Source organism: Dama dama, chromosome 5 (assembly GCF_033118175.1).
Source record: "Dama dama isolate Ldn47 chromosome 5, ASM3311817v1, whole genome shotgun sequence".
Classification (NCBI taxonomy): domain Eukaryota; kingdom Metazoa; phylum Chordata; class Mammalia; order Artiodactyla; family Cervidae; genus Dama; species Dama dama.
The window spans coordinates 4,400,286-4,413,993 of NC_083685.1; the positions used below are offsets into that span (position 1 = coordinate 4,400,286).

The 13,708-nt window shown below is 42.8% G+C and overlaps 1 protein-coding gene across 5 annotated transcripts in view; it reads right to left on the bottom strand.

The window, feature by feature from the left end:
* MTMR3 (myotubularin related protein 3) overlaps nt 1–9,103 on the bottom strand; it is a 126,495-nt gene extending 117,392 nt beyond the window's left edge. For 3 of the 5 annotated variants that reach the window (XM_061141565.1, XM_061141562.1, XM_061141568.1), the window contains exon 1: nt 8,971–9,103. The gene's annotated coding sequence lies outside the window, so the exon portion shown is untranslated. Of the gene's footprint in view, nt 1–6,310; nt 6,386–8,970 lie in introns of all 5 variants that reach the window. The other 2 variants (XM_061141564.1, XM_061141563.1) reach the window with 2 other exon arrangements.
* Between the last annotated feature and the right edge of the window lie 4,605 nt (nt 9,104–13,708).

The window sequence follows — 13,708 nt, forward strand, 5'->3', positions numbered from 1 at the left end:
ATCCCATTTGACTTTTTTCCCCCATTTGATATTTTTAAATACACACAGGACTACAGTTCTTGCTCCACATGGCAAGTCAGCAGGAAAATTAGGAATTCCGGCCAAGTCCTGTGTTTAAGTTCACAGTATCTGACTTTTCAAGATGGCATTCATAATTCTCAATCAGCTCATTAGGAAGGGAAATATCAGATGGGGGTCTTGCATTTAACTGTGACCAAAGCCCAGACTGCCTCAGTGTCACAGTGGAATTTACAGTAAGAAAGTTCAAATCAGCTTGCCTGATCCATTTTCCCATACTGCTTCCTACAGCTGCCACTCTCCTTAAGAACTGGAGTCAATGTTTTGTTTTGGTTTTTTTTGGGGGGGGGGTCACACCCCATAGCATGCGGAACTTCCTCACCATACCCCCTTCAGTGAAGTGTGGAGTCTCAACCACTGGACCACTAAGGAAGCCCACAAACCATTTTTTTTTTTTAATGCTGACTAGGACTTAAACCTTCATAAGCCAGCCAATGAAAACTGAAGATGTTAAAATGTACTTTAAAATAGCAGCTTTTCCCTAATTATAGGAGTAATACCAAAAAAAAAAAAAGTAACACATGTTCATTACAGAAAACTGGAAAACTACAGAAGAATATGAGGCAGAAAATGGTCACCATTCCAGCCAGAAATTAATCACTATTAGTATTTCCATTCTTGTCTTTATAGACTCTCTCTTATGTATAAAAGTATATTAGTTCACTTACAAAACATGATTTTAAGTTCAGCAGATCAAAGGGGAAATAAAATACTAGCTTCTTCAGAAGACTAATCTTTTTCAGTGTTTTCGGAATAAACCAAAACCATGGGTACAGGGAACTGAAGAGAATAAGATAAGTGACAGAAACTATATTTACTCCTTTTCATTCACGCTATGGCAAACCCTGCACTCCATGTTTGAAGAACCATTATATACCCAAAAACTGAGTGTGTTTCCTTTTTAAATAGCAAACTACTAATAAATAGATACACACACACACACACACACACACACACGAGAGTCTTGCCAGTAGAAGGAACCGACACAAAGGAATTACATCAAGACTCTGTCACCATGCATCTATCCTGAAGAGAAAGTAAGAGGATATCTCAAAGGCTGATGTAAAATTAATGACCTCTCCCCCAGAAACATTTTCTGTGCGCATCAGATGAAGGAATGCTCTAACTACAGAAAGTGATGTGTTGGTTTCACAAACCTATAGTTTATTTACATGTGTAAATATATAGATAAGAGTTTAAACAGTCCATAAAACTGATAGCTTACTTTATACCAGGCAGTACATTAAGTGCTCAGGAGTGAAGGAGAACAGCCATCAGTAACTATTTCTGCAGGCTTCCTGGGTGGCTCAGTAGTAAAGAATCCATCTGCCAATACAGGATATGCGGGTTCCATCCCTGGGTGGGGAAGATCCCCTAGAGGAGGAAATGGCAACCCACTCCAGTATTTTTGCCTGGAAAATCCCATGGACAGAAGAGCCTGGCAGGCTGCAGTCCACAGGGTCGCAGAAGAGTCGGACACGACTTAGCGACTAAATACTACCTACTTCTTCAGGGCTTATAGTCTTTAAACACAATGACAAACACTCCTTTGAGGCATGTGGCCTCAGAGCAGTCACAATATCCGTGATTAAATGATGCTCTCAAACCCTTATGAGGGTCTAAGATGTCTGTGACAACACCTTATAAATCATGCTACCTAAGGTAAAAAGGAATACCTGGCCTTTTCCCCAAAATACTGTATATAGCAATCACCTTCAATATAAATTATCTTTTAACTGGCAAAAAAAAAATTTCTTTTAACTAGCAAAAAACAATCACAAGTTGCTCTTTTCACAATCTCGAAGACTTCAATATCATCTTTCCCCGATAATGACCCATCCATATAAAATTACTGAAATTAAATTCCCTATGATAGGAAGAGAGAGGGAGACTCATTTTTGTAGGGTAAAAGCACCATTTCCTGATTTCGTAACTAAGCAGCAGGGAGGAGAGGGGCAAATCAAAAGTAACTTCTGAACTTAAGCACAAGGACTTCTGCCCAACGTCACAGGGCAGCCTGGATGAGAGGGGAGACTGGGTGAGAATGGGTGCACGCACACGAATGACTGGGTCACTCAGCTGTGCACCTGAAACAACCGCAATACTGTTAGTCGGCTACACTCCAACATAAAATAAAAAGTTTAAATTTTTTTAAAAAAGGAACATATTCAAACCAAGAAAAAAAGTCACCTTTTAATCCAAGACTCAGAGAAAGTTTTGGCCCAAGAAAACATTTTTTAAGTTATTGACTCAGGCTCTTCCAAATGGAGGTAGAGTGACAGGTTAATTGTGGTATTTTGCAAGCAAAGAAAAGCTAGTACGTAGCAATTATTCATCTTTTTCAGTCTCCAAGACCTAAGCTCTTAGAAAACAAAAATGTTACAACCAAACTGCTTTCCATAAAGCAAACTTAAAAATATACTCTACACAATATCAGTTCTTCATCTCTAAGTAGGCTACTTATTTAGACTGCTTCCTATCCTATGATTGGCCCTTTTCAAATTCAAGCACCTCAACAAAGACTAAGACAAGCACCTCAACTGGTGCTTTATGAGCAAGGTTTATGTTTGCTCTTATTGAAGACATGACTCTCAATAGCATGGGACACTTTAAAGACTATCATAATCCAAGTAGGCTGGACCATCTGCAAAACTAGTGGAAAAGCTCTGAAATAGTCAACCATAAAAGCCCAACATTACATCTTAAGTGTCTAAGACAGTTATATCCAAAGTAGAATATAGTACAGCCAAGGAGTACCCAAGATGCTCCACTGCAGTAAAGGAGAAAGATATTTGAACTTTAATTCTCATCCTTGTTAATTTTTTTCTCTATATTTTATAAGACACACAATAACCAGTTACTACACATATTATTTGTAAATTAAATAATTAATGATTGAGGATTAATGCTCAAAAAATTTTTAAGTAGTCTCTATCATTGCCCTTCCATTTTCACCTGCCCCGTCCACAGCTAAGCTGTAGAGGGTAAGGGCTGATGATGAAAAAAGAACAAAGGAAAGGTATTTCCAAACTATTTTAAATTCCCACCAACAAGCTGAAAGGTAGTGAATCACTAGAAAGAATATTTGGAATCGGACAATATTACTGTTGCTCAGACTTTAAAATAGCATACTATTTAGAGGATACCCTGAGTATATTGAAATTTAAAAAACAACCCTTTGCCAGGTAAGCCCACTTTTAGGAATTTAGCCTGAGAAAACAGCAGCATAATTGTATTTTAAAAGCCCAAATGAGAGACTTCCCTGGCAATACAGCGGTTAGGGCTCCTCACTTCCACTGCAGGGGACACGGGTGTGATCCCTGGTCAGGGAACTAAGATTCTTCAAGCCATCTGGTGCAGCCAAAAAAAAAAAAAAGTCCAAAGGAGTTCATCACAGCTCTGTTTTATGATTTTATGAGGGAAAACTGAAATGTCCATTAAGAGGGAATTGCTGTAAACTATGCTGCACCCATATCACAGAATACTAAATACCCATTAACAGAACATCAACTTGACATGGGAAGTTGCTCTTCTTTAAGTATTTCAGTAGATAAACTCCTTACTATTGCCCTGTAGACTTCTAAAACTTTTTATAAACACACTACTTTGCCCTATGTGGTTTGTGGAATCAGTCTAAATACAATTACAAAAAAAAAATACAATTACAAATTTGTTTTATAGAAACACGATAGGTGTGAACAAAAAAATAAGAATGACCCTGTTTCAAGGTCTTTATAACAATTCTTTCAAATGCTAGGATTTATCAATATACTTATAACTCCTTACATTTGCCAGATTATCAATCTATGAATATTTCAGAGAAATTTATGTATCTTCTGCAACTAAATTACAGACGCATTAGCTAAAGAAAATAAATTTAGAACACAAATGAAATCAGGAAAGCTTCCTACTCTCCCTCATAATAAAATCATTCTAAACATTATATGAAGAAACAAATAGGCACGTAATAGATCTAGGTCTGGACATATAACCAACATGATGCTGGATGTAGTAATCTGCACCATGAGACAACATCTTTGTAGTTACCAGGTAGTCCATTTAAGGAAAAAGAGGCTTAAGAATATTAGCATAAGTTTATGTCTTAACCCCCATTAAGTCAACAATTTATAACAAAGCTATGAGGTATCTTGAGGTATTTATGATTCCCAGGTGGCTTAGTGGTAAAGAATCTGCCTGCCAAGCAGGAGACGTGGATTTGATCCCCGGGCCAGGAAGATCCCCTGGAGGAGCAAACAGCAACCCACTCCAGTATTCTTGCCTGGAAAAATCACATAGACAAAGGAGCCTGGTGGGCTACAGTCCAGGCGGTCGCAGTCAGATGTAACAGCATGTGCATACGTGCACAAACACATACACGCACACAGTATTTCACCCTTAACAAAACAGCTTTAATTTAACCAAACTTCACAATTTTCTTGTGATTTTTCATTTGTTTTATGCCTCACTATTTTAGAGTCATCCTAACTGCAAAGCTCAGGTACCATGTCCCTGAGCAATTGCTTCCAAATTTTACAACTCAAGAAAAAATACATTGGGGAATTTCTTGGTGATCCAGTGATTAGGATTCTGCGCTTTCATTGCAGGGGTCCGGTTCAATCCCTGGTCTGGAAACTAAGATCCCAAAAGTTGCACAGAGCGGGGTGGGCGAGTGGGGGGGACTGTAATTATAAAATTACATTTTATGTGGCAACAGTACACATATAGTAACGTAACAAAAGTTTCCCAAATCAATAATTATTTTTACCATTTTCTATGTGCTGTTTTTTAGAAATCACCACATTGATTTCATTATGTTGCCACCTGCCATTTATAAAACACAGCCCTAAATCATTACACAGAATGTGCCAAACTCCCTGACCCTATCACTTTCCACCACCACTCCAACATAACAAAATGGGTGAAATCTAGCAAATCTACTCTAAGGGCAAGTGAAATGAAGTGAAGGTCGCTCAGTCACGTCCGACTCTTTTCGACCCCATGGACTATACAGTCTGTGGAATTCTCCAGGCCGGAATACTGGAGTGGGTAGCCTTTCCCTTCTCCAGGGGATCTTCCCAACCCAGAGATCGAAACCAGGTCTCCCGCATTGCAGGCAGATTTTTAACCAGCTGAGCCACAAGGGAAGTCCAGGAATACTGGAGTGTGTAGCCTGCAAACCTTGGCACAAATTTAAGACATCTCAGATTCCTCTGAGGTTTCTTGAAACACTGGCTATTCCTACCGGCAGACTGGATTCAAGGGCTGCTAAAAGGTTTCTCCAAGCAATAGTACAGAACAGAAACCTTTTCTGTTGCTTTATCAGTGATATTACAAAATTCTGCACTTGATAGCAGATACCAGACTTACCACTGTTCCACAAGTCAACTCTTCCAGGAAAACAGGATTCTAATACAATAGGGCTCCATCATCGTCCACTGACATTTTTAGACTGCTTTTCATACACACCATTCCATGGTGTGTATAATTTTATCTCTCTGAAATACAGAGAGAAGTTGCTCTTCTTCCTTTTACTAACGAGGGACCTGAAGCTCAGAAGGCTCCTGTGGTTTGCCAGAAACAACACAGCTAATGAGAAGCACAACACGGACTTGAACTCAGGACTTACTAGTCAACCCCTGTCATGCTACAACGGTTTTCACTTTAAATGTCTGATATGAACTTGAAAGGTCTGTTAAGGTTCTAGATGCAAAAGTGAAGATAAAAGCACAAAATTAAAATGAAAAATAACAATGTCAGCAATTCTGGTAGCTTCTAAAATTGGGAATCCTAGTTCAATCGGGTATGGATTTGATCTCATTTTGTCTTAAGTTTCACTAATTATAAAACTATATATAAATTCAGCATAGACAATTACAGAATTGGGTGGTCTGTAAGAAACAACTGACCACAGAAATTACACAAACTTGCACCAAGCCATTCTTAATCTTGTGGCTTCACACTCAATTATCAAGTTCCCTATGAGAAATCCGTTTTTATTTCAACACTAAGTGAATTACAACAGCATAAGCATGTTGTTTCTGCATAATACTTGCAACATGCATGCAATTTCCAGAGCACTTTTGGACAATGTTTATAATCCGTAAGTCAAAAGCAGAATCCAAAACAGAAGGTTCATCTACCTATATGAGATTAATACTAAATAACAATTACAAATTAATAAAGATTTGCAAAATCAGGCTGGAGAAACTACTTTAGGTCAATAATTACAAACCTTTTAATTTTACGGATAAGAAAATGGAGGTCTAGAGAAGTGACATTCCCAGCAGCAGTCAATTAACAACACAATCTAAAAAATAAAAAACCAAGGCACATTTAAGACCCCAAAACTAGGGACAGGATAGTGTCCAATGACAGTCTAGAAAACAGAATCTCTTAGGCAAAACACAAGGACTAAAAATCTGACTCTAACTCAATGCAAATTATCAAATAGCTTTTAATAACAAATGCTGTTATCAACCACCAAAACTGTTCTTTCTCCCACCTCAATACTATCCATTTACTCAACAAATACCTGAGGGCACAGTATATGTGAGAACTACGCTAACCACTCCAGATACCAGAAGGAGACACACAAGGCCTCGGGCTCCCGCAGTGGACAGGCAGGTGTGCTCCCCTAACACTGCTACACCAGGACTTCACCGGATGCTGACCAAACTCCTTCACCGCTCTCTACAGCTGTGCTCTCTCCCAACTCTTCCAAACTTCTAACAAACCTTACCTCACCCCCTCTGAAATATGAATACTTCCTTTGGTAACTCAGCACTCCACTTTAGCACAGAGTTAACCAGACTTTAGAACTTTAGAACTGACTCTGTGCTCCTCATGGCCTTAGGCATATTTCAAGAACTTTTCACAATCCACAGTAAACCTTCCTGGTTCACAACCCTAGTCTCAAATGACTGCTAATTCACCTGCCCTACCCCCACTTTACTATAAACCTGAATCAGACAGTCTAGGGGCAACAGTGATGTTGGAAAGCAGCTTCAGTGGAGCTCTTTGTGGCCCACAAGCAGACTTTCTGCCTCTCCCTCTCTGCTTCTGTCCTCTGGATTGCTCATTATATCTCCGGATATACCTCTAATTTTATGAAGCGTGTTCCTGAAGATGTGCACAAATAATTTTTGGCAATAGATCTGTTTCCTGTACATAAATCCACTGTATTTTAAGAGATGCTCAGGCTCCTCTCTTTTCCATACCTCTCAAATTGTATAAACAATTAAAAACACTCTCAGGAGTTGTAATTACTGGAAATCCTTTGGAATACCAGAGGTGACTTAAAGCAGACATTCACAAACCTGGCTGACTAGAATCACTCAGGGAGCTTTGTAAGGCCCCACCCTCAAAGATTTTAATTCACCAGGTCCCACGTGAGGCCCGGAAAAAGCATTTCAGGCAGTCCATACTATTTCGGACAACTGGTATTTAATTAGTTAACCATCGAACTAAAAAACCTAGTTTACAAACTGGGAAAACTTGGGTTCTCCTATGGCTTGCTATTAACTAACTACAAGTGGGGCCATAGAAGCACACCGGTCACGTGAACAGCTCTGAGCCACCTGAAAATAAGGGAGGTAATTAGAGCTGAAAGAAGCCTTCATACGGAGCCAATCTACAATTCTAGAACCCTCCAAATTTAGCTAAATATCACAAACTGTACTGGGTTTACTCCAAACAGTGTCCCTCTCTAAGCTCTTCTTCCCACCCAAGTCACAGGCCTTAGAAGGGAAGACTGCTTGACACCAACACAGGTTGGTATACCTCACTTAAACACGCATCTTGTCTCTTGCCCTACTGAAACAGCCTTGGATGTGAAAGGGGGAGGTCCCCAACACCTCTACACATATAAATCCCAACTATTTTATACTAAAAACTAAAAACAAAAATCATCCCGCATAATTCAACGCAGGCCTTGATGGCACCGTCGCCCACATTGAGAAACGAAGGTGAAGCTCAACTGGAAGAGCAAGCCCACTTTTTTCCCCTCGCTGTGGGAAAAAAAAAAGCAGACACTGTCATACAACAAAGTCTATGTCAAGATACGGGTAAGAATTTAGGCCTCAGTCTGGAGACAACACCTGGATATCATTACCCCCTACAGTAGCTCCTGTGCAAAACTCACAGGTAAGGTTATCATACCCCAGAGGAGTTTTAAATATTAAAATGGCCATAAAATTTACCCTTACTATTTTGAGGCAAGTTTTCCAGCCCAAAGTACAACCAACAATACTATCTTAGGGGTCCTAAGCGGCAGGATTTTTCACCTGAGAAATCACTCTAACCTTTCGTGAGGCAGTCTGACGAGTGCCGAGTTCTCTCGAGCACCTCCGACCATCCTTCCCACCCCGGACTACCAGGTCAGGAGGATGCCCTGCTCCCCAGTCGGGCGGCCACTCCTCCTTCCCTCAAGTCCCGGGCCCGCGCCGCTCGCCCCGGGGGCTCCGTGGCCCCCGACCTCCGGCCTCCCGCCAGAGGACGCCCACAGACCCAGTCGGGGTGAGGGGCGCACGCTCACCTCCTGGAAGTCCGCGGGCATCTCCCCGGACGCTACCGGGTAGCGCCTCACACCCCGCGTCCCCATGGGCCCTTCCCCACCGGGTCCGGAAAGGCCGTCCCGGCCGGACCCCGCCTCCCCCGCGCCGAGGGTCCAGGCCGAGCCCCGCCGCGGCGCTCCCGCTCCCCGTGCCTCCCTCTGGCGGCCGTGGCCGCCGTCCGGGCCACCCTCCTCCGGCCACGCACGCCGTCCCCAGCCCCCCGCGGGTCGCCGCCTCCTCAGAGGGTGACAGCCGCGGCGCCGGGGCCGAGGACCGCCCCTCCTCCAGCTCCTCCTCACCCCCGGAGCAGACGGGGGGGTGGGGGGGTGGGCTTCCTTACCGGGCTGCAGAACATGGCGAAGCCCGTCACGGCACGGCCTCCGCCACCCCTCGAGGCGCCCAGCCAGGGCAGGCGGGGGGCAGCGCCTGGGCCGCTGGAGTGTCTCGACCGGCTGCGCCTCCGCCACCGCCTTCTCACAACCACAACAACATGGCGGCACCAGCCACACAGAGCGCGCTCCCGACGCCGAGCCGGGCCGCGAGCGGGGGCGCGCGCGCACGCTCCGGCCGGCTGCCGGCGGTCGGAGCAAGAGGCGTGGTCTGGGGCGGTAGACACGCCCCGGTGGTGGGCGGGGCTGCAGATCAGCTGAACGCCCGCGGCGGGCGAGGGGTTAGCTGGGACGCTCCAGCTGAAAAAAGAGAGAAACAGGATCTGGGAATGGGCGAGGAAGTCAACCTTTGGGCGAGGCATCTTTTCCTAGCTCTACAGCCAGGGGCAAGACAATGCTCGAACAATGGTAGTATCTTTCACCTTTAATTGTGCTAAGAATAAAACTAATTTAATGTAATGCAAGTAAATATAGCGTGCTCAAGGTTCTACTCAGAATACAATTTCACACTGCTTCCACCAAAGCTCAGGTAAAAGAAGTCTTTTCAAACAAACAGGCAAAAAAAAAAAAGGAAAAATTTGTAACCCATACACAATAATAGCTTCTAGAACAAATCTACAAACCAGGACCGAATTCCCTCAGGCCCTAATAGATTCACCTGTAAGATTAGCATTTTAACGTTCTGTCTTTGACTTTTCTGGAAAATTTCTGAATCATAGACGTAGGAGAAATTTGTGCACTTTGAATCACTATTTGCGTGTCCTCATTCTCATGGATTGAGCCTTAAGATGTGCTTATGTTACATGAATCCTTAACATGTAGATCTGATGCTGATCTTAACAAAGCTGTGACAATGAAAGCAAATGAAATGTATCCTGCATTAGTTGTATTGTTTTTTTCCATAGCACTCTGCAATTATTTATCCGTTTTTTCTATGTTTGTTGTCTTTCTATCCTATTCTTAAGTAAAAGCTATTTAAAGATAAGGATCTTCTTTGTTTTGTTCATCACTTTATCCCCAGCACCTAGAACTGCTCATGACAAATAGCCGGAAATTTTCTTGATTAATAGCTAATTTAAATACAACACATCCAATTTAATCTTCATGGCTTAAATGGGTAGATACTGTTATTATCACCATTTTACAGCTGAAGAAATTGCAGTCTAGGATAAGATACACTAAAAATTTTTTAAAAAGCAAACCCAATCCTACTGCTAACAAAAACTCTCCTCTCCCCACCAAGCTGTACTGCCAACTTTGTGGCATCATTGCCTGAAATAAAATCCCAAGTAAGAAATTACATTAGAGTTCAAAGTTAGGAAAGGCTTTGCTTTACTATCAGCTAAAAAAGAAAAAAAATTGCACAACCGAAAAACTGAGAATTATGTTTCATTTGGCCAACATACGAAGGACTTAAGCCCGAGAGTCAACCTCTCTGATAGTTCTGAGGGACTGTTCCAAAGAGGTAAGGGAGGAGCCGAATATGTAGAAATTTTTACACCAAAAATCAGGTAGTTAAAACATCGTAAGATCACTGTTAATTTAAGAAAAAAGCAGACATCTCAAGTTAATGAATTTAGCACTTTTTTATGTATGGGAAGATGCAAGCCATACGGGCTCATTGAAATCATTCCTTCAAAACGCACCGTAACTTTTGGCGCTAGTACTGTAGATATTGCACCCTGAATCCCATCAAGGTGCAGCTTAGGGGAGGCAGCTGCCAATTGTTAATGGCTTGACGGTCACAATATCCTTTGTTACTGATATAGCAGGCTATTCTCTGCCTACAAGATTCACAGATACAGGTGTCCTTCATTTCTGATAATTAGTATTAGGCAGATGATCCTGTATCTTTTTACCTTGGCTTTCAGAAAGCCCAATGCTAATTGTGAAGTTCAATGGTGGCCTACTGTTGGCCCCTCAAATCCATGTATTAATAGTGACTTTTCCCCCCTGCCTTAAATCTGCAGCTTTATTTATAGTTCTGCTATCGAGTTTTCCCTTTCCTGTTATGACTGTATAGCCTTTAAGGAATGAGAGAGGAAATAGTAAGTACAAAGAACTGATGAACAAACAAAAAATTGCTTTTCCCACCTGTTTCTCCTGTTGTCCAAGAAAATAAGGTTCCCGTCAAGTTCATTCCCGGGGAGCATACGTTTTGCTACCTAGGCCTCTGCTCGGGCCAAGACTGAAGCTTCGGCTTCTATAGCTGGTGGTCTTTTATTGGATGGAAGCTAGCACCTGACTCCAGGATGGCCCACCCACAGGCTGGCTAGCTCCTCATGAAGTAGCCCGTGGCAGATATTCAGCCAATAGAGTGTTAGCATTCACTCAGCCAATCTCACAGTCACCAAGAGTCCGAAAGTAGAGGGCCGACTTTTGGCATAGCACGTGGACCCCTTTTTAGACAGAGTATCCCGGCGTGCCGCCTGGCGTGCTGCAGTCCACGGGGTCGCAAAGAGTGGAACACGACTGGGCAATTGAATAACAATAGTCGCAGTGTTTGCCTTTTAACTTGGGCTAAATCCTCAACTAGTCCATAGACGTAGGAGAAATTTGTGCACTTTGAATCACTATTTGCGTGTCCTCATTCTCATGGATTGAACCTTAAGATGTGCTTATGTTATATGAATCCTTAACATGTAGATCTGATGCGATCTTAACAAAGCTGTGACCAGGTATTGTTCGCTCCCTTGTTACACATGAGGAGGAGTAAATCAGGATTTGAACTCCAACGATTTGATTCTAGAATATGCTTTTAAACTCCATTCTGCACCTCATTCCCACTGCCACCCACCCTCTTACTGTTAAGGCAGCAGACCTTAGTAAATTGTCTCCAAATAAAAAAGAGAAAACTGCTGAGTGACCTTGAAAAAACACTTCAAGGAGTAGAGCCTAAGAAGAAACAATGGAAAGGAAGCTGCTCTGGGTCTAAGGACTTACCTTTGAATCTTACACTTGAATCTTGGTGCTTCTGTGTACCTGTTTCTAATTTCCTTTTTCTTTGCCTCGGTTTTCTCATCAGCTCCATGGGGTCCCAGTCGTCTCTTTGCTCACCTCACCTTGGTGTGTAAGGATTCTTTAAAGTAATAACTTTGAAAACTTTGTAACTTATGAAAAGCCAAACAAATGGGTGGGATTTATTGTGGGCTTCAGCTGACAATACCTTGTGAGGTAATTCAAGAAAAGAGAAAGTGGATCCAGGCTCAGTCACAGCTTTTCACTGCCCTATTTCTCATGTGAGGGGGCCCCTGGTGCCCCACCTCCCCTTCCTCCCCGCCTCCTGATGCCCTTTCAGCCTCTTTTCCCCGCTGCTGTCTTTAAAGCTGAAAATGTTCTGCCAGCTGCTCAGTGACTCTTTGAAGTAGTCTAAGAACAGATGGGAACATTGATTTATGGAGGCTTCCCGGGGTCACACAGGGTCCCTGGAAAGCAGAAATCCCTCAACCCCCTAAAATGCAGTGTTCCCAATGCTAGGTCCTGCTGCTTAATGATGAAAGTCACTTCCCCTTCAGTGAGCACTTTGAGAAGATTATCCCCAAACTCTCATAACGATTCAGCATCTCATTGGCCTTCATATCCAGCTAGCAGACAGAGGTAACTGCAGCTTTCAGATTTTGAGGAACTACTTGCTCAGGATCAGACAGAAACTAGAATTGAACCCAAATTTCTGTAATTCAACATCTTCAAGGATTTTCCAGGCACCATACTACACTCCTACTGCTGGAGTTAGGTCAGCTCAACTCCAATTCAGCATAGACCAGTGGTCCTCCAAGTGTGGTCCATGAGTTCTCAGGAGACCTGAAACTTGTTCAGGGACCCAGATGGGTTAAAACTGTTTTCATAATAAAGCTAAGAACTCATTTACCTTTTTTACCATGTTGACATATGCACTGATAGTGCAAAAGCAGAGGTGGTAAAATTGCTGGCACAATTTAAGATAGTGACACCATTTATACTGGTTGCCATCATATTTTTCATGAATGTACTGGTGGTGAACTGGTAAACACTGATAGTAAACAAAATACCGATTTCACTTAAGAATGTCCTTGACAAAGCAGTTTTAAAAAGCACAAAAACAGAGGAGGAGCCAAGATGGCGGAGGAATAGGACGGGGAGACCACTTTCTCCCCTACAAATTTATCGAAAGAACAATTCAACGCAGAGCAAACTTCACAAAACAGCTTCTGATCGCTAGCTGAGGACATCAGACGCCCAGAAAAGCAGCCCACTGTCTTCGAAAGGAGGTAGGACAAAATATAAAAGATAAAAAGAGAGACAAAAGAGCTAGGGATGGAGATCCGTCCCGGGAAGGGAGTCTTAATAGAGGAAGTTTCCAAACACCAGGAAACCCTCACACTGGCGGGTCTGGGGGAAGTTTTCGAATCTCGGAGGGCAACCTAACTGGGAGGAAAATAAATAAAGCCCACAGATTACATGCCTAAAAGCAACTCCCAGCAGAAAAGTACCCCAGACGCCCGCATCCGCCACCAGCAAGTGGGAGCAGAATGGAGAGGAGCGGGTGGCATTGCTTAGGGTAAGGACCAGGCCTGAGTGCTCTGAGGGCAATCAGAGGGAGCTCTTGTGAGAAACCAACTTAAACTGTGGGACAGCAAAAGAGAGAGAGAGAAAATTAACCGGCCCGAACACGCTGCCGGCCAGTCGCAGAACAAAGGGTCTGAGCAAGTC